This window comes from Quercus lobata, chromosome 7 (assembly GCF_001633185.2).
Source record: "Quercus lobata isolate SW786 chromosome 7, ValleyOak3.0 Primary Assembly, whole genome shotgun sequence".
Classification (NCBI taxonomy): Eukaryota; Viridiplantae; Streptophyta; class Magnoliopsida; order Fagales; family Fagaceae; genus Quercus; species Quercus lobata.
In genome coordinates, this window is record NC_044910.1 from 7,265,089 (window position 1) to 7,289,189 (window position 24,101).

The 24,101-nt window shown below is 37.3% G+C and overlaps 1 pseudogene; it reads left to right on the forward strand.

The window, feature by feature from the left end:
- The first annotated feature begins 10,504 nt into the window (after positions 1-10,504).
- LOC115951489 lies at positions 10,505-12,076 on the forward strand (annotated as a pseudogene).
- Positions 12,077-24,101: the final 12,025 nt, after the last annotated feature.

The following is a 24,101-nucleotide window of genomic DNA, read 5'->3' on the forward strand; positions in this document are numbered from 1 at the left end:
TGAAATTCTGAAAATCTTAAATCTCGACAGATAGCAGGTGTCGAGCAGGCGTCGAGCACATCGAATGTAGAACAACTTCCTTAAACTCGATAGATGCAGCTGTCAAGACAGCTGTCGAAATAGCTGTCGAGCTTTAATGATTTTGCACTCTGAACTTGTTTTCTTGAACAAACTTGAAGGTTTCAATACTTGATCTTGAAACATGGTTTCTTGAAGTATTTAAACACATCCTTAATCTACCCAAATACAAGTAAAATGCGTTTTGTCAAATGATAAGCCAATTACATAAAATTATGACATATGTTCTTAACAAATGAAACACATATGTCCTAACACATAAGATATAGCTAGTTGCATTCAGGTAGTGCAAGAAGAAGTTGGGTAGAAACTTGAAGCTTCGAATGCTAAATACAACGAATTAGCTAATAAGAAGAGGTGTGAGAGAAGTGTTGGGTTAAAATGAATTGACTCATTGCAAATTAATTAATTACCCAAGTTAACTAATTAGATCAAATTACATACAATAGTATGTTAGCACAAACAAATCACTAATTATACTAAATGTAGCGGAAAATAAATTTGACACATGTGATTTGTTTACGAATGGAGAAAATCATCGAGGCAAAACTCCACCGGGTGATTTTAAGGTCACCACTCCCAAGAATCCATTATTATCAATCACAAGCGGTTACAAGTATAAGGAATCTTACCAAACCTTTTGGCTTATTCCAAAATACCAACCTACAGTTGAATCCTTACCCCAATACCCAATTGGACTTGTATTATAGCGGCAATCTTTCCGTTCAATGCACGAATCCTAGTATGTGACTAACCAATGATGTACGGATCCTAGTACGTGACTAACTCCAGTAACTTAAAGAGGTTGTTCGCTGCAAAGTTCTTTAGTTCATAATAAATGAAGATTAGGAAGTTCTTTGGTCACAAAACTCTTGGCGTAAAGACACAATAATTTCTTCAAAGGGTTATGATAATGCTCTTACCTATGGGGGTGGTTCAACTTCAAGTTAAAATACTTGGTTAGTAGTTTATTTTAGCAATTGACCTATACTACATGGTGTAACTACCTTTTATGATGCGTTATTTGAAACTAATTGTATTATATTAAAATTGAAAATCTATATTTGCTTTCTACAACTTATACATTAGGAGTTGTGAATTTAATTCATTATTGTGGCTACTATTAATGCATTGTTAGAAATGTTTCTTATAACATAGTTAATGTTTTTACTTTACGATTTTAATGTAGTATTGTTTTTATATATGTGCAGATTTCTTATTGGTGGCTTTTAGGGGATTTACTTTTGGCATTACTTGAAGACATATGAGAACATCTTCTGTTAGTTCTAATTATATTATGCTACACTTTTTGTATTGTTATAAAACATCTTGAGTTATTTTATGTGTTGCAAACAATCATTGTATGGAAGGAGTTTGAATTGGATACTTGTTTTATTTTTTACTTATGGAATGTATGGATATTTTTTTATAAATGTGTTATTGAAATAAATGTGTTATTCAAATGTGAGGTTTTAATAATGTAATGACAAGTTACAGGTTAATATCAAAGCCATAAAAAAATAAAAATAGAAAATAAGCTTTAGTGATGAATTTTTTCATCACAAATATAGCAACAAAAAATTGTTTTAGTGAGGAAATATTTCATCGCTAAATGTAGCAAAAATTTGTAAGAAATGGTTTTAGTGACGAAAATTTTCGTCGCTATATGTGCTTGGATTTTCTTAAAAATAGTTTTAGTGACGAACTTTTTCGTCACTATATGTACCTAAACATAGTTTCAGTGATGAAATTTTTCATCACTAAATATGATTTAATAAACTAAGGTGTTTTTAGTGATGAAATTTTTTGTCACTGAATAGTGTTTTTAGTGATGAAAACTTTTAGCAACAAAATGTTTTTGTCACTTAAATTTTTTTTTTTTTTTTTTTTTAAACACATCGGACTTTTAGTGACGAAATTTTTCGTCGCCAAGACTTTCAGCGACGGGGTTTCCGCGACGAAATGAGTTTCGTCACTAAAAGTTCGATTTCGTCGCTAAAGGTTCTTAGTGACAAAAAACCGGACTTTTTAGTGAAAATTTTTTTCATCACTAAAAATATATTTTGTTGTAGTGTTTACTCTCACCCTCTCCATTGTTACATCCTTGAAAGGTATATTAGCCAAATCCTTATCTCACTATACCCATATCTGTAAGAAGGCTTTTTGGTGCTTGGGAAGCAGTTAAGAAGGGACCAATTCATTTTGTTGATGCAATGGGTTAATTGCGGGATCTGGTAAGCTAGAGAAGACAAAGGTTCGGCGTAACCTCGTTGGAGTAAAAAGTTTGGAGGGCTTAGATACACTGGGTGGATTAGACTTGAAGGGTCTTTTGTTATTTATGTATCCTAACTTTATTCTCTAGTGGATTATTGACTGTTTGGAGGGCGGCAGAGAGGTTTTATGCCAAGGACTTCGGTTTCCTCTTCGATGACACATCGCTATGTTGTCTTTGTATTTGCATCTCTCTTCTCTTAATCTTTGCCTTTTAATTACTGTTGTGATTGTGATTAATTATGGTTTAGATTGTTTTATCAAGTCTGTTTTAGCTTGTTATCATATTTCGCACATACATTGTTTGATTATAAGCTTGCTTTGGTAATTTGTAAATTGAGGGTCTAAACGTTTATAGGTGTTTTATACACTATTTGAACATTCAACAGTTATCTTTTTCAGAAAAAAAAGGATAGAATGATATTATGCTATTCGTGCTTCACGCAATAGGAGCTAAATGTGATACACGAAAGATTGATTGTGATGGATTGAAACTCTCTAGCTTGAAGAGTACTCTTAAACTCTTAATTAGAACTTATTGATATACCACTAGAATTAATCAAATGTACACGTTTTTAGGAGTCTTAACTTGTTTTATAACCCAAGTTTGATTAAGCCGTGTGCATGAGCAACGAACCAGTTTATTTTATTTTATCTATTTCCACCATTTACTAAGGTGAGCCTGGTATTGTTTAAAAATAAAAAAGTGAGCCTGGTATTTGATATACAAAATCTAACTTATTTTCACGGTCAGTTTATTATAGTTTTTTTTTCCTATAAAAAAGAGAGTTTATTATAGCCTTTTAAAACCATATTTATTTCATGCGTGGTTGTAATTTTATTCAACTTAATTTTTGAAGAAAATAACAAATGAAAATAAGCTGTCCCAAATGATTCCTACTGGGATAATTTTTTCCATAAAAGACCGAAAAAGAAAAGAAAAGAAAAGAAAAGAAAAAAAATTAAATGATACAATAAAAAATGCTGGTTCCTTTATATTATATTTACGTATAGCAAGTTTGGTGTGGTATAGTACATTTTTGCTATAAGATCAAAACTGAGGTGGGGTTTGATTGGATAGGGGTGTATGGCAATTATGCGTTGGTAAAGATTTATTTAGAAAAGAAAATTTTTTGGTTTTTCTAAGAAGAAAAAAAATTTAATAATAGTAAATCCCTAATTATCATTTAAGTTGCTATCACAAGTGATATGTATGCATGTTTATTTCTTTTTTTTTTGCTTTGGACCAATGAAAATTAATTTTTTTAATTGATTAAAATTATTCTTATCAAGGACCAGTTAAAATCAATTAACATTAATTGTATGCTCAAGTCTATCTTAATTAACATTGAATTTTCATTAGTAGCAAAATAGAGTGTCAACAAGGATAAGTGGTTGTTTGCTAGACCTATGAGAATCTATATATATATATATATATATATATATAAAATACCATTTGGATTTCTCACTGAAATAATTTAAACATTTATTTTAAGTAATAAGTTTTATCCATTCATTTCGTTCATTCACTTGTCTAAAAAGAAAAAGAAAAAGTCATTGAGCTCTTTTTTTTTTTTTTGGTTGTTGTTGTTGTTGTTTTGAATTATAGTCATTGAGCTTAATGGACCACATACGACGCTTTTAGTTGTCACTACAGTTTTTAGTAATTAATTTTAGCCCTTATCAACAGCTATGTCCGTTTGCTATTGTTGATGTTTTTTTTTTGAAGAGTTATTAAAAGTCTTGAACTTTTTAACTCAATTTCGGGAGAATTATAATTCTTCTATGTCCTTTAGTAGACATACTAGGACACGTGCCTTTTCATTTTCACGACCAAAGACTCGTGCTGTGTGGGTGAGAGAGCCTAAGACTTAATTATATTTTCTGTTTGTCCTCCACTTTAATTCTTTCTATCTAAAGTAGTATTCTCTTCGCTTGATTTCTTATCTGCTATTGGAATCATGTTTTCATGCATCTACATCTATCTTCATACTTTCATGTTGTTTGTTTGTTTTGTTTGGTTGTTTAGTTTTTATTTTGTTTTGTTTTCAAAATTAAAAAAAAAAAAAGTCACAAAAATACAAAAACAGCGTGTCTTTGTGTACATTGATACTTGCGTATCTTGGATGGCCAATGAATCAAAGTTTTCTAAACTTTGTATCTTTCGTAGCTTAGATGAGCATCTCTATGCACAATTAAGCAAGTGAGTTTTGTGGCTCGTGTTTGTGATGAGTAAGATTAAGTGATCTCTTGTACTTAACACTCATATCACTCTTTTTGACAAGAAGGACAAAAATCCTAAGAGAAAAGCATAAATAACCATCTCACCACTATTACCCGCTAATCATGAAATGATATTTGTATGTTTCGGCATAACAAAAGTGGAATGTCAAATGCTTAACATCATTGGGTATTTCTTTTCTATCTCTTATATGCCCATGCATGATTTGCTTATAAAAAAAAATATGCAAAGAAAAGTAAAAGCAAAAAGATCAAAATGCTTTACATATGATTGTAAGCGTGTATTCTAGGAGATGTGAGAGTTATAGGATGTACCTCAAAGGTGATAGTCCCCATCAAACAGTTATGATTGTGTGTGAGTTAAAGTGATTTTTTCATATCTCAAATTGTTTTAACATGTAGACACTTATGCAATCTTGCCATGTTTTACACACAACACGCAAAATTCTTTGCTACTTTTGATATATGTGCAAGTACAATGTGATTTGGCAATCACAAGGAATACATGTGCTAATGTATGCACATTAAATTGTCTTAACTTACTTTTGAAATATAAAATTGGTTAGACTTGTTTAATGTGTGTGTGTGTGTGTGTGTTTTGGATCTAAATACATTACATTTTTCTTGTTGAAAGATGTTTTTGAGAGTTCAACATGTTGTTTGAATCTTTGGTTGGGTAGCATGCTTGATTGCATTCATGTCTATGTTTTTCTCTTCTTTGAAAAATTGTTTTTGCCCATCTTGACAGCTTCTCAGTAACTCTCAACAGATTGCTATCTATCGAGCGCTTTTTTCTTCTTGTCTCGACAGAAGTTAACGCAATCTCGATCCATTGAGCTTTTTGGACTTTGTCATGATAGCTTCTTGATAGATTCTCAATCCATTGAGAAACTTTCTGTCTGGCCGATAGATCCTTGATAGATTCTCAATCCACGAGGTTGGCTTCTGCTCGATAACTGCTCAACAGCTTCTTGATCTGTCGAGATCCTCTTGCATGCATTGTTTTTCACATGTTTTGCATCTTTCTATTATCTTGTCATCCATAGCATCTTGTTTCATTACATTCATGCATTTATATGGATTCCTTGTGCCCCCTTAATTATCTTTATGTTTCTCGGGTGAAAATTTCTAGCTTCTTGTACCCTTTGTCAATCATGACCAATGCCTTATTCTTTCTAAAAGAAACTATTGCGTCTTTGTGCTTTAGGGTTTTGTAACTAAGTGCTTCTTGATCTTCATTGTTGATAAAGTGAGGAACTTCGCAGCCAACATCTTCTTCAAGTTGGTGAGTTAGTCATGTATTGAAGAGTTCATAGATTTTGAAGTAATAGAAGGTTTTTGCTGTAAGTTCATCTATGGGAATTGTAGAGTCTAAGGATAAAAGTTTTGTACTAGATCTGAAACTTCTCTTTACTATAGTGGATTGCTTTTGGGGAAGGTTTCTCCTCAGGTTTTTTTACTGTGAAACTAGTTTGTTTAATTGGTTTTCCTAGGTCATCATAGCTTATCTTATTTAATTTTCCGTTGTGCATGATATTGACATGACATTGATGTTTGTTTGTTTAACAAGATTTATTCATAATAAATCTAATTAATAACTTGGGTTTAAAACTTGTTAACTCTATCAATCGGAGTCTAAATTTCCCAACATCAGTTAAGGCATGCATAAAGAGATGGAAGTGGTATAGAGGAAAAATATGCTTTTATGGTTTCCTCAACCAATACAAAAACATGCTTTTATTATGGGGGTGGCTTACTTTGAAAAATAGATTTATGTAGTGGGGTTTCTCCTGAGGATAGTTAGTGGGGGAAAATGGATAAACACCCTTAATTTTGAAACTATATAGCAAAATACCACTCTTTACAAACTATTTAGCACAATGTTCTTATTTTTGGAATTTGATTTTAACAAAATCGAGTTACAGGTAAAACTCTACATTAGTAATGTCGACTTCTATGCATCTTTTGCCACTTAAATGTTTTTGAAAATTTTAGTGGAATTTGACATACTAATAGTAAGTTCTATTTAAAAATAAACATAGAACTCGATTTAAAGGATATCGAGTTTTATACAGAACTCAATTTTGTTAAAATTCAGTTCCAAAACAAGGGCATTTTGCTAAATATATATCTTTGAAAGAGGTATTTTGCTACATAATTTTCAAATTAAGGGTATTTACCCATTTTGCCCATAGTTATTGTACATTATGTAGAAATAAAATAAAGATTAGGGAATATTTGTATTTTGAGTGCTCCTTTCCCAAGAGAATTTGGAGCCTGTTATGGGGCTTTGCCGAGTAACTGATGTTCCTATTATTTGGGATGAAATAGTCCAATGGGGGGTGACCAATTTAAAGGGCAAAGATTTTAGAGCTAACTTCTGCAAACTAGTATAGTGGGCCACAATATATCATATATAGTTGCAAAGGAATAGCAGATGTCAGGAGTTGTTTTGACAGATGAACTAATTATACAGATAATTAAATGGGATATTAGAGCCAAAATGGAGAATGTTGTTATGGCATGGAAGTATGCTTCACAATGTTCTAAGCTCTAGATGAGATGTACTTCTTTGATATGCTAATGGCTCTTATGGCCAATTATGTTTACTAATGCTTTCTAGAGATTAAGCAGTTGCTTTAGTTAGTCTGTAATAGGAGTGCTAATTGGAATTTAGTTAGCCAGAAAAGATGGCTCTGTTTTTATCAGTGTGTAGACTTACTGTCTTTTGTTATATGAAATTATTGAATTTAAAAAAAAAATATTAAATCATTTTAAAAATATTTTTTATATTTTATATTATATATATCATTATTAATTTATAGGTTATTTTTTATATTTAAATTTTGATATATTTACCTTCGTCTTCTAAAGAAATTCTGACTCCGACCCATTGTTTGTTTATCGAACACCAGGCTTGCCTGAGTAAATGGAGGAAAAAATTAAAATAAAATTAACTGGTTCGTGCTCAAGCACAGCTTCGTTCAACTTGAGTTATAAAACAAGTTAAAACTTCACAAAAGTGTGTACCCTTGATTAATTCTAGTGGTATATCAATAAGCTCAAATTAAGATTCTAAATTCTTCAAGCTAGAGTTTCAATCCGTCACAATCAATCTTTCGTGTATCACATTTAACTCGTATTGTCTGAAGCACGAATGGCATAATATTGTTCCACCTTTTTTTCCTGAAAAAGTTAACCGTGAATAAGAACCATAAATAGTTTTTCTTATGCTTGATGCAAAGATACAAACATAAACAGTTTTATGGCAAAAGTTTATACGAAACTTGCTATGTAGGTAAAGACTATTTCACCTGTATCATATTTTCACTTCTTATCGTTTGAAGCACGATATATTGCATAATTAATCTGATCGAAATCTCCTGGCCGCTTCAACCAATTCCTATTTAAAATCTTGAAATAATCTAAATATAATTCTAAATATATACCTTAACATTTCACATTCACGTCATTCATACTTCACTACCAATGAAATCCTTATAATTAATAAAAAATGATCCAAAATTCTAGCAGATGGAAGAACAAAATTTACAACAAGAAGTGAAACAAAAAATAACGTATCTATAATTATGAACCAATACTCACTTCTTTCATTAAAAGGGCCATTGATACTACTCTCTTTTTTTTTTTGGGGGGGGGGGGGGGTGGGGGTGTCTAGGGGCTCCTATATTTTTGTAAACCAAACATTTCAATTGCCCTAGGCATAATATAATTTTTTTTTAAGCCCATGTATATGTAAAAGATTGAAATTAACCGCAGCAAGCCCTAACTTAGTGGCATAATCTACTTTCCTCAATTAGGAGAGTCGGTGTTCAAGTTCTCTCTACCTATTGTTGTAACTAGGACTATGAATGAACCAAATTATTTATGAATAGTTCCAGCTTGCTTTGTGAAAAAAGCCAAGTTTAAACCCAATTTTTAGCTTGATTATTAAACGACTAAAGTTTAAACATAATAATGTAATTGTGAACATGGTGCTCGATTTGATTATAAAAAATATTGTAGTTTAATATGTATAATTATCTAAAATATATTTATATACTTGAAAAAATTATTATTCGTAGTTCATTGATGATATAATTAGTATATTCTTAGTAAAAATTTATAATACATGAAAATGTAAAATATTTTAGTCATTATTTATATATATATATATGAAAAAAAAGAAGCTCATGAACAAACTTGAACATATATTTTTTATGTGATAAGCTCGAGTTTGGCTCATGTTCGAAATAAAAATTAACTAAAAAAGTCTGAACTTTTAATATTTAGCTTGGCTCGACCTAACTTGTTAATTTATAGTTCTAGTTGTAACTATAGAATTATACAAAATAGAAAATAAAATAACCACAACCCCTCGAAAAAACATTTTATAGCTCTGATTCTGCATAAACTATAATATACTGTACCAAACTATGTAGGTAAATAAAGTCGGAAGGAAAAGTAGGAAGGAACCAACTTTTTCATTTTCATGGTACCGTTGTGTGTGTGTATATATATATTATATATATATATATACTTTTCGATGCCGTTTGAATTCAATGTTTCCGCTGAATCTTGCGTTGCTTCTTTTTTTTTTTTTTTTTTTTTTTTTTTTTTTTTGACTTTCACACATTTCAGGGAGGAGACAAAATTTACTATTCATGAGACAAATGTCACTATTCATATACTGTTTCGGTACTGTTCATGCATAGCCACTTTATTCGGGAAAAAATTAAAAAATGAGTCTCACGGTACTATTCACATATTTAAAAATTATTTTACTACAGTGTTTTCAGTTTCAGCAAAAATAAACTCAATCCAAACAGATCTGAATATTAGTAAATAGCATAAACCTAAAACTAAAAAAGTGAAGACTTAGTTTTTTGTTCACGTTAAATACCAATCTCTCATGTACAACGAATAAATATATAAAGCTAGTAATATTAATTAATAGTTTATTTGGAAGGAAGAATTGAACAATGTAAGGAGTAGAATGTAGATTGTACCCTTTTTATTTATTTATTTATTTATTTATTTATTTGAGGAAAAGATTGTACTGTTTATATAAACAAATAATTTCCTATTCAGAAAAGTGTACCATGGATGTTAATAAAAGTGATAAGCAAAGTCGCATTTCCTTTATTTGTATTTTTTAGACATATACTGTATTTTATATTCCAATCCTGGTATATTTAATTATTTATTTGACATAAAACCTAGTTAATAATAGGAGAAATTATTATTTACACTGAGAGAATTGTTGATATGGTCATTTCCGGCTAATGAAATGATATTACCAATGTAAATATATGTGTGAACTTTCTAATCAGCACAAAAAATAAAAAATAAAAATTACCGTATGATATTATATTTATATAAATAATAGTAATTTATTGGTTAGAAGGTGAGAGAGGACTACGTTAGCAATCCTTCTAACGCCTCATAGTTTCTACATGAGAAATATTGGGCTGGCTACAAGTGTGGCTGCTGAATTTTGGGCCTTGAGGGATGGGCTGATGCTTGCAGTCCAACTTGGTACCTCCTGAAGCAAATCCAACATGTCAAGATCACCCATGTGTTTAGAGAGGCGAATAGATGTGCCGATAACCTCGCTAGAGCTGGCTGCACCTTCTCTGGAAATTTTGTTGTACTTAATGCACCGCCTAATGATGACTTTTGTAATATTTTAAATGCGGATGCTAATGGTTTGTATACTCTAAGGCTTTCAGCCAGAACATCGCCCTTTATGGCTGGTTAATTTGATTGCAGTTCCCTCTTTAACCCAAAAAAAAAAAAAAGTTTCTCCAGCAACAGTACCGAATTTCTCACGCTAAAGTTTCTAGTAAACTAAATACGAGGTAGGACAGCAAACTTAAAAAATTCAATTCACTTTCTCTGGTACAAACTTGCTATGGCCGGGAAGGAGCATATTGTTTCTATGGAGGGAATTTTCAGAAGAGAAGCCAGTGAAACAAGCAGCGGCGTCACTGAGGACGCCCAGACGAACAGCATTTCTATCGAATCAACTACCCTGGAGGCAAATATTGATGCAGTAATGGAGGCAAGAAAAAAGGTGACACTATCCCCAGCACCAAAGATACAAAAGGTTATATTCTTGCTGCGAGATAACAAGGATTTCTTCCAGAAACACTATGAGCCAAAAGCGGTATCACTCGGTCCTATCCATCATGGTAATGCCAGGTACCAGCTAGGAGAGAATTACAAGCTTGTGTTGACATATGAGTTCGTCAAAGGTAGCAAAGAGAAGATAAACAATTTGTATAAGAAGATTGGGGAGAATATCAATGAACTGAAGGACTGCTTCGAGAAGGGAGTGATTGAAAGATATGATGATGAGTCTCTCATTTGGATGTTGTTGGTGGACGGCTGTGCAACACTACAATACATATACTGCGCAGTTAACAGCAAGTTCGAAGATTTGAATATAAAACCAGACAGTGTAGCCTTTACACAACAGGATTTGTTTTTGCTTGAGAACCAGCTTCCCTATCGCCTGCTCAAATGGTTGATGAGTTGGAGTGAGAATGAAGGGAAGTTGAAGGAATCAATTATCGATTTTATTAATTGGCACGTGAAGGTACCACTACCAGAGGATCAATTACCAGTTTTCAACTGCAGATGGTTAAGTTCGTTATCATGGAATTGGTCGCCCTGCCAGTCATCAAATATCCTACGTTTGTTATCATGGTGTCTCTGCCGGCAACAAGCAGAAATTGAGAAAGAAGAAAGCGATTACTGTTCAACAGTAGTGAATGGAAATGGAAATGGAGATCCAATCCATCTTCTTGATCTTCTGAGGACTTTGTCTCTTGGGTAAGCCTCAACAAAGAAGCCACCCAGATCCAAAGAAACAAAAGGTCCAAACTTGGCACTCCTATCGCAACGTTCAGGAGCTTCGAGCAGCAGGTATTCATGTGGAGCGTAGTAAAAAGAAACAAAGTTGCTTTAGTGACATATCTTTAACTAAATTTGGCTGTTTGGGATACCTTTGGCTTCCTCCAATAAGTGTGGACGACTCAACGAAGCCGAAGTTCTTGAACTTGATTGCCTATGAGATGTGTCTAGATTTCAAAAATGATTTCGGGATCACCTCTTACATATCTTTTCTTGATTCACTGATCGACGAATCCAGCGATGTTAAGATGCTAAGGAAAGCAGGAATACTCTACAACTGCCTTGGCAGTGATGATGAAGTGGCTCAAGTCTTCAATGAGATTGGTACCGACTTGGTGCCTAACATCAAAATATACAGTGATGTCAAATCACAAATTCAGGATCTCTACAGGAAGCAGTGTAGGACCTGGACTGCTCAATTCTTTCACGACCATTTTAGCAGCCCCTGGACGTTCTTAGCTTTTGTTGGCGCATTTTTGGCACTAATACTATCATTCAGACTAATTATGCTGTCAACTCTCCCCCAGGACCCTGCGATAACTTCTGCAAGAATTTCACACGAAACTAAATATGGACGAGGTAAAAATTTATTTGCTGTTTTCTTTCCAAGTGTGTCTAGCTAGCTGAGAATTAATTTCATGGTTTCTATGACTATTGTTTCCAAATATAAAAGGCCTTACCGCCTTAGGAATTCTACGAGTCATGATTTCGCATGGGTCATATCCCAAGGCCCCATCATCTTATTAATTTGCTTACCTGATCAGTGTTGAAGTTTTCTTTTAAGTTCAAAATAAGTCAGGGTGATTGTACTTTCTAATTTGATGTAATGTCAAATGTGTGTAGATTGTCACAGAGTTTGTGCGTGGCGTGTGTTTAGTTTTATATGTAATCAAGTTTAAAGAGTCCAACTAACCAAAAAAAAAAATGTTTAAAGAAGAATATATATAGTTGATCCAAATTCAAATATGTCAACCTATTAATCTTGCGAAGCAAGGTCACCGTAGACACAATTTTCTCGGTCTTCTCTATTTTGCAACAATATTGGTACAGTGCAAAGGCAGTTTCATTGGCTATTGTTGATTCACCGATTATTGTTGCATACTCTGAATTATATACATAACAGCTGAAATCAAAATATAATTTCAATTGTGTCTTGTGCACATTCTATGTGACGGGAGTGACGAGATTACGTCCCCTAGACGAAGCCAACATTCATGACGAGGTCATCTTGAATGACGAAGAAACCAGTCATCATTGACGAGGACAAGAAAATCATTTAATGTAGCCAACCAGTGACTTGGGCAGTTACAAAACCAGCCAAACAAATCGTTGGAAGTCTATTAAAAGCCCCATTATTGGGCGGGAGGCGTTACTAAGAAAGACATTTACATCACAACCGCTAGCAACCAAAATCACATATATAAAGCCCTCACATTGTCAACAGAAGATACATATACATACTCTAAAAAAACACCTATTATTGTTTTGCTCATCTATTTCACAAAGTGCTTTTCTGTTCTAACTTTGGCATCGGAGGCGTTGTGGCAGGCACCACACCGGTGACCATCTTAGAGGATACATTCACGCTGACGAGAGGTTCCATCTGCCCATCTCGACTAACGAATTCACGCTTCATCAGTTTGGCATCGTCTGTGGGAAAGACATTTTCAGATTCATATTTGGGAACATAGTTTCCATCAACCCTCTACATTCAAATGGAACCCAATCCAGATTCCACAGCCTTGGCCCAACAAGTTCAAGCTCTTGTGGCCACCATTGAAGAACTCACCAAGCAAAACCAGGAAATGAAGCTACGACTCCAACAGGTCCAACAGGCTCAACAGGAAGAGAACTGGTCTAAAGATAACCCGGAGGGAGACAGGGATAGCCACAGGAGGAGTACCCATTAAAGGCCAACTACTCTAGACGAGCAAAATTCAGATCTCTTTCGAGAAATAAGGAAGGAGATGGACGAACTGAGGAACGCCATTAAGAAGAAGATGGATTGGAGTGTAGATAGGATGGTAAGGGCCACGGATTCACCTTTCACCACGGCGGTACTTGAATGCCCTATACTGTCGAAGTTTCGCTTACCTCAACTTGAGCTATTCAATGGACTCAGAGACCCTCAGGATCATCTTAATACCTTCAAGATGACTCTAGGTCCTCAATAGCCACCTGACAAGATACCGTGTCGTTCCTTTCCCACCACTCTCAAAGGAGCTGCAAGGGAATGGTTCACAAAGTTGCCAACTTCGTCCGTAGACAAATTCGAGCAATTGAGCAATGCCTTCTTGTGCCATTTCATATGGGGGCAACGTCCAAAGAGGCCAGTAGACCACTTACTCACCATTAGACAGGAAGAGAAGGAAACTCTGAGGTCATACATCAAACGCTTCACCCGGGAGACTCTAGAGGTGGACGAAACTGATGACAAGGTGCAACTGACGACCTTCAAAGCGGGACTGAGGTTTAGAGATCTTGTGGCCTCCTTCACAAAGAATCCACCAAAGACGATGGCAGAATTGCTCCTGAAGAACATAAGTACATGAATACTGAAGATGCTTTAGCAGCCATAAAGGATGTAGAGAGGCCAGGAGACAAGGCAAAGAAAGAAGACGATCATGGGGTTCAAAAGAGAGAGCGCCCAGACCGTCGGAACAATGACAGGAATAGGAGGAAAGATGATAAAAGTCCTCGGACGGTAAGATTTACTCCTTTGGTTATGCCTGTTGACAAAATTTTAACGCAGATCAAGGACGAGCATTATCTCAAATGGCCAAGACCATTGCGCTCATCCTTCAATGTCCATGAAAAGAACAAGTACTGCCAGTTCCACAAAGATCACAGCCACAACATGGAAGATTGTAGAGACCTAAAGGAGCAGATAGAGGAGTTGATACGGAAAGAGAAATTATAGAAATATGTAAAGAAGGGAGAATATAGTAAGTTCAGGGACGATAATAAGAACCAGCATGGGTCCTCTTCCCGGGATGACGACTGCCCGTCCCAACCTCCGCAGGAGGTGATCGGGGAGATAAAGACAATTACAAGAGGGCCATTTTTAGGAGGATCATTTAAATCCCTCAAGAAGGCATACTAGAGGCAGGTAAATAGTGTACACACCATACCTCTGTCTAAGCAACGACGAATAGACCGGGACATGTCCTTTAATGAAGGAGACGCCAGGGGAGTGAAACAGCCCTACAATGATCATTTGGTCATAATACTGAATATAGAAGGATTCAATATCAAAAGGATCCTTGTGGACAACGGTAGCTCCGCAAACATCATCTACCTCCCTGCCTTCTAGTAGCTAAGGCTAGATCCAAGGAGACTACACACATTTGACTCTCCCCTCGTCAGCTTCAGCGGAGACAGGGTATACCCCAAGGGCATAGTGACATTGACAGTGACGGTGGGGGTCTACTCGGTGCAGTTGACCCGTCAGCTAGACTTCCTAGTGGTGGACTGACCCTCATCCTACAATGTCATCATTGGCAGGCCCACGCTCAACAAATGGAAAGTGGCCACGTCCACCTACTGTTTGAAGGTGAAATTCCTAACAGATAACAGTGTCAGCGAAGTAAAAGGAGATCAAGTCTTGGCCAGAGAATGTTATCAAGCCATCCTGGCTACAAAGGAGAACCACACATGGATGATCGAAGAGAAGGACGAAGACAAAATGGAAGCCCTGAAAACAGTGGAACTGGCTGAAGGAGAAGCGAAAAGGACGACAAACATAGGGACGACGCTAAGCCCTGAGATGAGAATAAGGCTTATCCAATTCCTTAAGGAGAATATAGATGTCTTTGCATGGAGCCACAAGGACATGCCAGACATAGCTCCAGAAGTCATCCAGCATCAATTGAATGTGGATCCGGAACGGAAACCCGTCCAGAAAAGTGAAGAGTCTTCACCTCAGATCGCGATCAAGCGATTACAGACGAAGTTACCAAACTATTGGCAGCAGGGTTCATCCGGGAAGTGTACTATCCTGAATGGCTTGCAAACGTCGTCCTAGTGAAGAAAGCAAGTGGAAAATGGAGGATGTGTGTAGACTTCACAGACCTAAATAAGGCGTGCCCAAAGGACAGCTTCCCTCTACCGAGAATAAACTAGCTTGTGGACTCTATAGCCGAGCACAAGTTACTGACGTTCATGGACGCTTTTTCGGGATATAACCAGATAAGGATGGCTAAGGAAGACCAGGAGAAGACTGCTTTCATCACTAGTCAAGGACTCTACTGTTACAAGGCTATGCCTTTTGGATTAAAAAATACTGGAGCTACATATCAGAGGCTGGTGAACAAAATGTTCGGCCAACAGATTGGAAGGAACATAGAAGTATACTTGGACGATATGCTCGTCAAGAGTAAGGAAGAGCTCACACATCTGGATGACCTGAAGGAGACGTTTGCCACCCTCAAAAAATACCAGATGAGGTTGAATCCAAGTAAGTGTGTTTTTGGGGTAGTTTCAGGGAAGTTCCTGGGATTCATGGTGTCCCAAAGAGGAATAGAAGCAAACCTAGAGAAAGTGTGAGCTATAATCAACATGGCGTCACCCAGGACCGTCAAGGAAGTTTAGAAACTCACAAGAAAGATAACAGCTTTAAACAGGTTTGTCTCCAGAGCTACAGACAAGTGCCTCCCCTTTTTCAAGACCTTGAAGCAGGCTTTTGCCTGGACCAACAAATGTGAAGTTGCGTTCTAGGAATTAAAGCATTACCTGAGTAGTCCACCCCTCTTAAGCCCATTCAAAGAAGGGGAAGACCTATACTTATACCTGGCAGTGTCAGCTTCAGCAGTGAGTGCAGCTTTGATTAGAGAAGAAGGCACGAAGCAGCTCCCAGTTTACTACGTTAGCCAAGCCTTCCAAGGGGCTGAATCCAGGTATCCACAGATTGAAAAGATCGCGTTTGCGTTAATAGTAGTCTCGCGCAAGTTAAGGCAATACTTTCAAGCAAACCCCATCCTCATAATGACGGACCAACCGATCAAGAAATCAATGAACAAACCTGAGGCAGCCGGAAGAATGGTCCAGTGGGCAATTGAACTTAGTCAATTTGACATCAAGTACCATCCCAGAACAACAATCAAGGCGCAAGCTCTAGCGGACTTCATCGCAGAGTTCACCCTTCCAGACGAAGACATCCTTACCGACAAAGTTGAGAGATGGACGATACAAACTGATGGTTCGTCAGCCCAAAGGAGGGGGGGAGTAGGGGTCATCATAACCACCCCCGACGAAGAAATGCTCGAATATAGGGTTCAACTAAAATTTCCGGCTACCAACAACGAAGCTGAATACGAGGAGATATTGACGGGATTGAGGCTTGGTAAGGCACTTGGAGCTAAGAACCTGTTAATCCAAAATGATTCAAAGCTAGTGATCGAGCAGATCAGAGGAGCATACGAAGCGAAGGAAGAGAGGATGCAGAAATACCTCAGGCTGACAAAACATCTAACTTAGGAGTTCGATACAGTGGAGTTTGTGCAGATCCCAAGAAGTCAAAATATGAGGGTAGATGAAGTCTCGAAGCTAGCGTCATTAGAAAAAGGGGAGATTAGCATGGATTTGGTGATGGAAGTCCAGAAACACCCCAGCATTGAAGAGGTCCCAACATTTTCCATCCAGAGCGCAAACAGCTGGATGACACCTATAATGTCTTTCCTCTAGGACGGGTACCTCCCTCAGAACACAGAAGAAGTTAAAAGGATCAAGAAGAGGGTGGCCAGGTTCACGATCCTTAATGACGTCTTATACAAGAGAGGCTTCTCCATGCCTTACTTGAAGTGTGTTGATGAAGAAGAAGCTAGATACATACTGGAAGAAATCCATGTAGGAGTTTGCGGCGACCACGCCGGCCCCAGATCCCTGGTAAACAAGGTAATACGAACAGGTTATTTTTGGCCGACTATGCAGGTGGACGCTGTTGAAATCGTCTAGAGGTACGACAAGTGCCAGTGATATGGGAATGTAAAACGGCTTCTAGCAGAGAAACTGACGACGATATCCTCCCTGTGGCCATTTAAACAATGGGGGATCGACATCGTTGGCCCACTACCCCAAGGTAAAGGTCAGGTAAAATTCCTACGAGTTACTATTGATTACTTCACAAAATGGGTTGAAGTAGAGGCTCTAGTAACAATCACTGAGGCAAGAATCCAAAGCTTTGTGTGGAAGAATATAGTCTGCAGGTTCGGGATTCCCTCGACGATTATATCAGATAATGGGAGGTAGTTCGACAGCCAAGGCTTCAGAGACTTCTGCTCAAACCTTGGAATCAAGAATCAGTTCTCGTCCCCAGGGCATCTGCAGGCAAACGGACAGATGGAGGTAATGAATCGGACGCTGCCCAAGATTATCAAAACCAAGCTGGACGATGCGAAGGGTGCCTAGCCAGAAGAATTACCTAATGTCCTGTGGGCTTACAAAACCACGGTAAGAACCCTAATAGGAGAAACCCCTTTCAGGCTTACCTATGGCACTGAAGCAGTAATCCCGGTTGAAGTAGGAGTAATAAGCGTCAGACGAGAGACGTTCAAAGAAGAGTGCAATGATGATGAACTGCGACTCAATCTGGACTGTCTGGACGAAGTAAGAGACAAAGCCTCCAAAAAGATGACGAAGTACCAGCTGAAAATGGCTGAATACTACAATAAGAGGATTAAACTCAGACGACTGGACATAGGAGATCTCGTCCTGCGCAAGACCACCATAGCAACTAAAGACCCTATCCAAGGAAAGCTGGGTCCCACATGGGAAGGACCCTACTGAGTCATTCATTACTCAAGATAAGGCAGTTACCACTTGGAGACCATGGACAGACAAAGACTCCCCCGACCATGGAACATTGAGCATTTAAAGAAGTACCACCAATAGATGTAACAAACCAATTTACTCATTCTTGAGATTAATAAAAGAGTTATTTATCTAATGTCTTTGTGTAAGTAGGTCTAGTTAATCGTATGGCATGCAATGACGAAGTAACAAGATTCTGCGTTGACGAATGTAAGTTACTGATGATACTTATAACGATTGAAGGCCACAGAATGGCTAAGTAACAAGATTCCGCCCTGACAGATGTAAGTTACTAACAAAGCCATAGGCATGACAAAACCCCTTAAATGGATATAGGCCAAGTAACAAGATTCTGCCTTGACAGATGTAAGTTACTGACGAATCCATAAACCTAACAAAACCCCTTAAATGGGTATAGGCCAAGTAACAAGATTCCGCCTTGACGGATGTAGGTTACTGACGAATCCATAAACCTAACAAAACCCCTTAAATGGGTATAAGCCAAGTAACAAGATTTCGTCTTGACGGATGTAAGTTACTAGAGAGGCCACAGACATGACGAAATCCCCTAAAAAGGCTAAGTAACAAGATTCTGCCTTGATGGATGTAAGTTACTAACGCAGATAGAATCCTTTGGCGGGCACAAGTACCGACGAATCCATAACAAAAAAAAAAAAAAAAAAGGAAAAGAAAAATGGACAAGAACCTTGCAACAAATCAAAATAAAACTCAAGCTATACTCAAGCCTCTCGGTAGGATGGAGAGTTGCAGACTAAGTATCGAATCAGTGACGAAAGGAGGGAAAGGGTCACAATTAAAAGTTTTTTGCTAAGGGCGAGATACGAACGAGCTCAAAACACTTCAAACATGTCAGGTACCAACAAAGTACAATCATATAAGCAGGTAAGTGCGAAATCATAAAATCAATTAAAGCCCAAAAACAGGGGGCAATTATCCTTATTCTTTCTAAAGACCCATAAACTCTGGGCCAAGAAATATTGTTCCCAAAATAGATTAAAAAAAAAACTGCTATCAAAAAGCCCAAAACATAACGGGCACACACAATAGATAAAATTTTTCACAAGTGTCAGGTTCGGGCGTCAGTGGGAGCGTCAACAGTAAGATAGTCACTGGCAGGGGCATCACTAGATGGAGTGTTATCATCAAGAGTCTTCTCAGGGTCATTACCTTCAGGGGTCGAAGATTGGGCAGTCTCGTCCATCGTCATCTCCTGATCCATCGCTTCAAGGTCTAGGTTCGGTAGGTCAACTCTAGTAGGATGCTTGATGAGGTACCTCCGCAGAAGCTCGAAGCCCTTGAAATACCAACTGAAGAGCACTGTGGCGTACTCCTCAGTTTGCTGGAAGGCTTTGACGGACCTAGCAGCAATGGTCTTGAGCTTTTCTTTGGCCGCTTGAAGCTGGTCGTCCTTCTCCAAGTTTAGTTGACGCTCAACCCTAAGATTGGCATTCAAGGCCTTGACGTTTTCTTTCAAAGTGGTAGCTTCTTCCATTGAATTGATAAGCTTCTTCTTCAATGTGGAGTTCTCCTTCTCCAAAACCTCCATCTTTGATACCAGAGACGCCACCTTAGCCTTTTGAGTAAGACACTCTGAGGCAAGGTGAAGACTCTCCCCCAACACCTAATGAAGGAAACTAAGTCCTTCAGTAAAAAAAAGAAAAAAAAATGCAGAAGTGTTTTTACTTGGACGATCCTGTGCACATGCTGACTCGTAACTACGTTGAGTGGCACTCTAGAAAAGACCTTAAGGTCCTCAGCATTCACAACACCGTGTGCCCGCTCCACAGCCATACCCTCGTCATCCCAAACGGATGAACCAACTTTCTACTTCTCCTTCTCCTTACCCGACACTCGTTGCCTTTTGGAGGAAGGAGTAGGGATTTCCTCAACTGAGGTAGCCGGAGAAGCCGTCCTTACGTTCTCAACTCTAGAGACGATGGGAGTGGCGTCTGTACCTAGGAGAACGGACGGACCCTTCCCCGTGACGCAGACCCCCTTCTTCCCAATATTCGCCAAAGGTTCGTCCTTCTTGGACCTCATCTTGGCGTACATGTCCTTATTAAACTTGGTCGTCATCTCTACAAAAAAAAAAAAGCCTTAGAAATCCAAGTACACTCGAGAAAAATCAATACTGATGAAGTCAATACTTACTCTTCTTTTCCTCAATGTTGATGCTGTGCAAGTCGTAAGGAGATGAGTCTAAGCCTAAGCAATAGAATGCAAGCGTCCGTGGGTCCACAAGGTCCTCCCAACTTTCAATCGAATTGGCGTATTCTATCGCCTTGTCAACGCGACCCTGGTACTTGCTTTTTAACTTGGGACGTCTTTTATCTACCAAAAGAAACGACCAAAGGGGTTAGAGACGACCACATAAGCAAAATGAAGATTAACAGAAGAGGAAAAACATTGACGCACCTAAGTTTCGGGTTCCCTACTGACGAAGTAACCTTGGGATATCACCCCAAGCCTCGCTAGAAGGGGTCTTAAAATCGTCCCTGGACACGAAAAAGAAATGGGACTTCCAATACCTGAATGACAAGGCTAAACCCTTGACAATCCAAGTCCTCCTCACTCAAGGGACTAGCTCATAATATCCATACTCTTTTGACTCTTTCAGACGGTAAAGGTAGATGAGCTCACTCACCTTGATCATATCCTCATTAGCGGCCAACCATATCTCCATACAGTTGATCACTATCCTCCATGAATTGGGCACAAGTTGCCGGGGAGTAATACCAAAGTAACCTAAAAGCTTCATCACCAACAGATGGACGGGTAGCCTAAGCCCACAAGTGAAAGCAGCCTCGTAGAATCATACCTCACCGAGGAAAAAGTGGTAGGCCCGATCCTCACTACCGGGCCAACGAACATGAACCCGCTCAGGAAACTAAAATCTATCCTTGAACCTAGCTACAGTATCAGCATCCAACCCACATGCCTCCCCAAGGGCGTAGAAAGCCCTAACTGGATGAGGGACGAAGACGGCCGTATCACCCTCTACTAGGCCTTCGCTGGACGACAACCCAGTTTCAAGTTCACTAGATCTCACCTCCGACGTCCCCTTCGTTTCACCCTCAAACCAAGCAAGAGACTGGCCTAATATTGGAGATAGCTCCCCTAAAACTACATTCAACCCACAACCTTCAAAAATAAAGTCCCCAACGAAAGGAAGAAAGTCACCGGAAACACCCAAAGCTACCTCTAAGTGAGCAAAAAAGAAAGAGACCGAGGGGCAAGCTACCCTAACCTCAGAAGAACTGACCATGAAAAGGGGAATAAAATCCTAAAAACCCAAAAATCAAACACAACAACAAAAGCAAAGGGCAAAAGAAAAATCAGGAACTCATAAAAGATTATGAAGGAAAGGGGAACGGAAGAGGAAGAAAAGAGGAGCGTACCTTGAAAATAAACAATTGAAGCCTGAAAAATTCAAAGAAAAACGCCGTCGGAGCAGGGTCGAAACGGTCATAGGAATGAATGAGAAAAAGGGAACTCAGAGCAAATGATTAAAGTGAAAGAAAAGAAAGTTTTGAAACCAAGAACCAAGGAAATTGAAAAATAGCGGGAAACCCAAGGGTCCTGCCATTAACGCCCTCGATCAGCACATGCCATATGGCCACATTGCGTGTTGCGCTGCCATTACACATTAAATTCGGAGTAGAACCCTAAGAGTCACAGACAGCTCAGGAAAACTTTTCATCTTTTATGGTCTCCATGACACGTCACAGACGACCACATAACCTGGGGGGCAACTGACGGGAGTGACAAGATTACGTCCCCTAGATGAAGCCAACATTCATGACAAGGTCATCTTGAATGACGAAGAAACCAGTCATCACTGACGAGGACAAGAAAATCATTCAATGTAGCCAGCCAGTGACTTGGACAGTTACAAAACCAGCCAAGCAGACCATTGGGAGTCTATTAAAAGCCCCATTATTGGGCGGGAGGTGTTACTAAGAAAGGCATTTACATCACAACGGCTAGCGACCAAAACCACATATATAAAGCCCTCACATTGTCAACAGAAGGTACATATACATACTCTAAAAAAAACACCTATTATTGCTTTGCTCATCTATTTCACAAAGTGCTTTTCAGTTCTAACTTTGGCATTGGAGGCATTGTGGCAAGCACCACACCGATGACCATCTTAGAGGATACATTCACGCTGACGAGAGGTTCCATCTGCCCATCTTGACTAACGAATTCACGCTTCATCACTATGTAATTGTAATCACTCATTGTCAATTGCATCAACTCAATGCCACATTCTCATCATTGCACAAAAGTGGAGACAGTCTGAGTAATAAGAGAGGATTATCTACAATATTTTTGTGGCCCAATATATAAGCTCAATGACTTTTTTTTTTTTTTTTTTTAACCTTTTCTTTTTTAGAGAAGTGAATAAAGGAGATGAATAGATAAAACTTATTACTTAAAAGAAATGTTTTGAATTATTTCAACTAAAAGTGTTTTTTTTTTTTTTTTTAAGAATTAATTACAACATGCTACTGTAAGCAGTTGGTGATTTTTTTTTTAACATGCCGCATATTAATTACTTTTTTCTTTATTTCCCATAAAAACTTTCTTTAAATGGATTATTAACCAGTGCTCTAAGAGCATTCATTAACATTTTCCATTTTTTATAACCTCGTAGCTCGAACCCTTTCTCTCCTAGACCTCTAAACACTTTGTGCATGGAGAAGTGCCAATTCAACTACAAAGCCTTTTGTTTTCAACTAAAATTTCAAATAATAGAAAAAATAGATAAATTTTATGTGGACCATGATGATACGAGTAACAAATAACATAAAACAAGTAAATAACTGCTTATCCTTGTTGACATTCCAAGCTAGCCCAAGGGTTTAATGTCATTTTTTATGCCATCATTTAACTCAAGAGTTGGCCCAACACCAACTTTTATAACAAATTCTTGGGAAAAGAAACTTTAGAATTAATTGTTGTAAGAAGTTGGTGATTTTGTTGCATAGAGGTGAATTTCTTATGGGTTATGCTAACGAGTACCCTTAGTAGTACTCGTTAATAATCCATTTTAAGAAATTTTTGATACCACTTTTATGAAAAATGAAAAAAAACTGTCAAAATATTAATTACTTTTTTTTTCCCCATAAAAAATTTCTTTAAATGAATTATTAACCAGTGCTCTAAGAGCAGTCGTTAGCATTTTCCATTTTTTATAACCCGACACCAAACTCTTTTAAGTATGGGCAAATTATCACTTTCAAGAAAGTATTTTCATCACTCCCTGAAGTTAAATTATGTTTTTTTATCATTATTTTCTACTCAATTTCTTTCATACAACATTGATCTTAGATCTAAGTATATAATTATGTGCTTTTTTGAATGCATTTACCCTGTAGTTTTTATTATTTTTATATTTTTCTTTTATTAACTTAAATTCTATATGTTGTAGATATGTAAAGTAGCATTTATTATTTAGTTTATTTTAAATTAAATAAATTTATATATTTTTTGAAAAATTTTAAAACTATCATTATACTCTCAAAGTGTAATTTCTTAAGTCTTATTATTTCTAATTTATTACTGTAAGGACTGTAATTTGAATTTCAACCCACCAAAAATAGTGGATGACAGCCCAACAAGTTCAAAACAATATATTTGTTAGAGAATGGGTCTTACAAGAAAACTTCCTAGCAAATTAAATATGGCCACAGTTAATAGGATTCATGCCAATAAGATTGAGAATACAAATTGATAGAAATAACGCTTCTCAGTCAAGT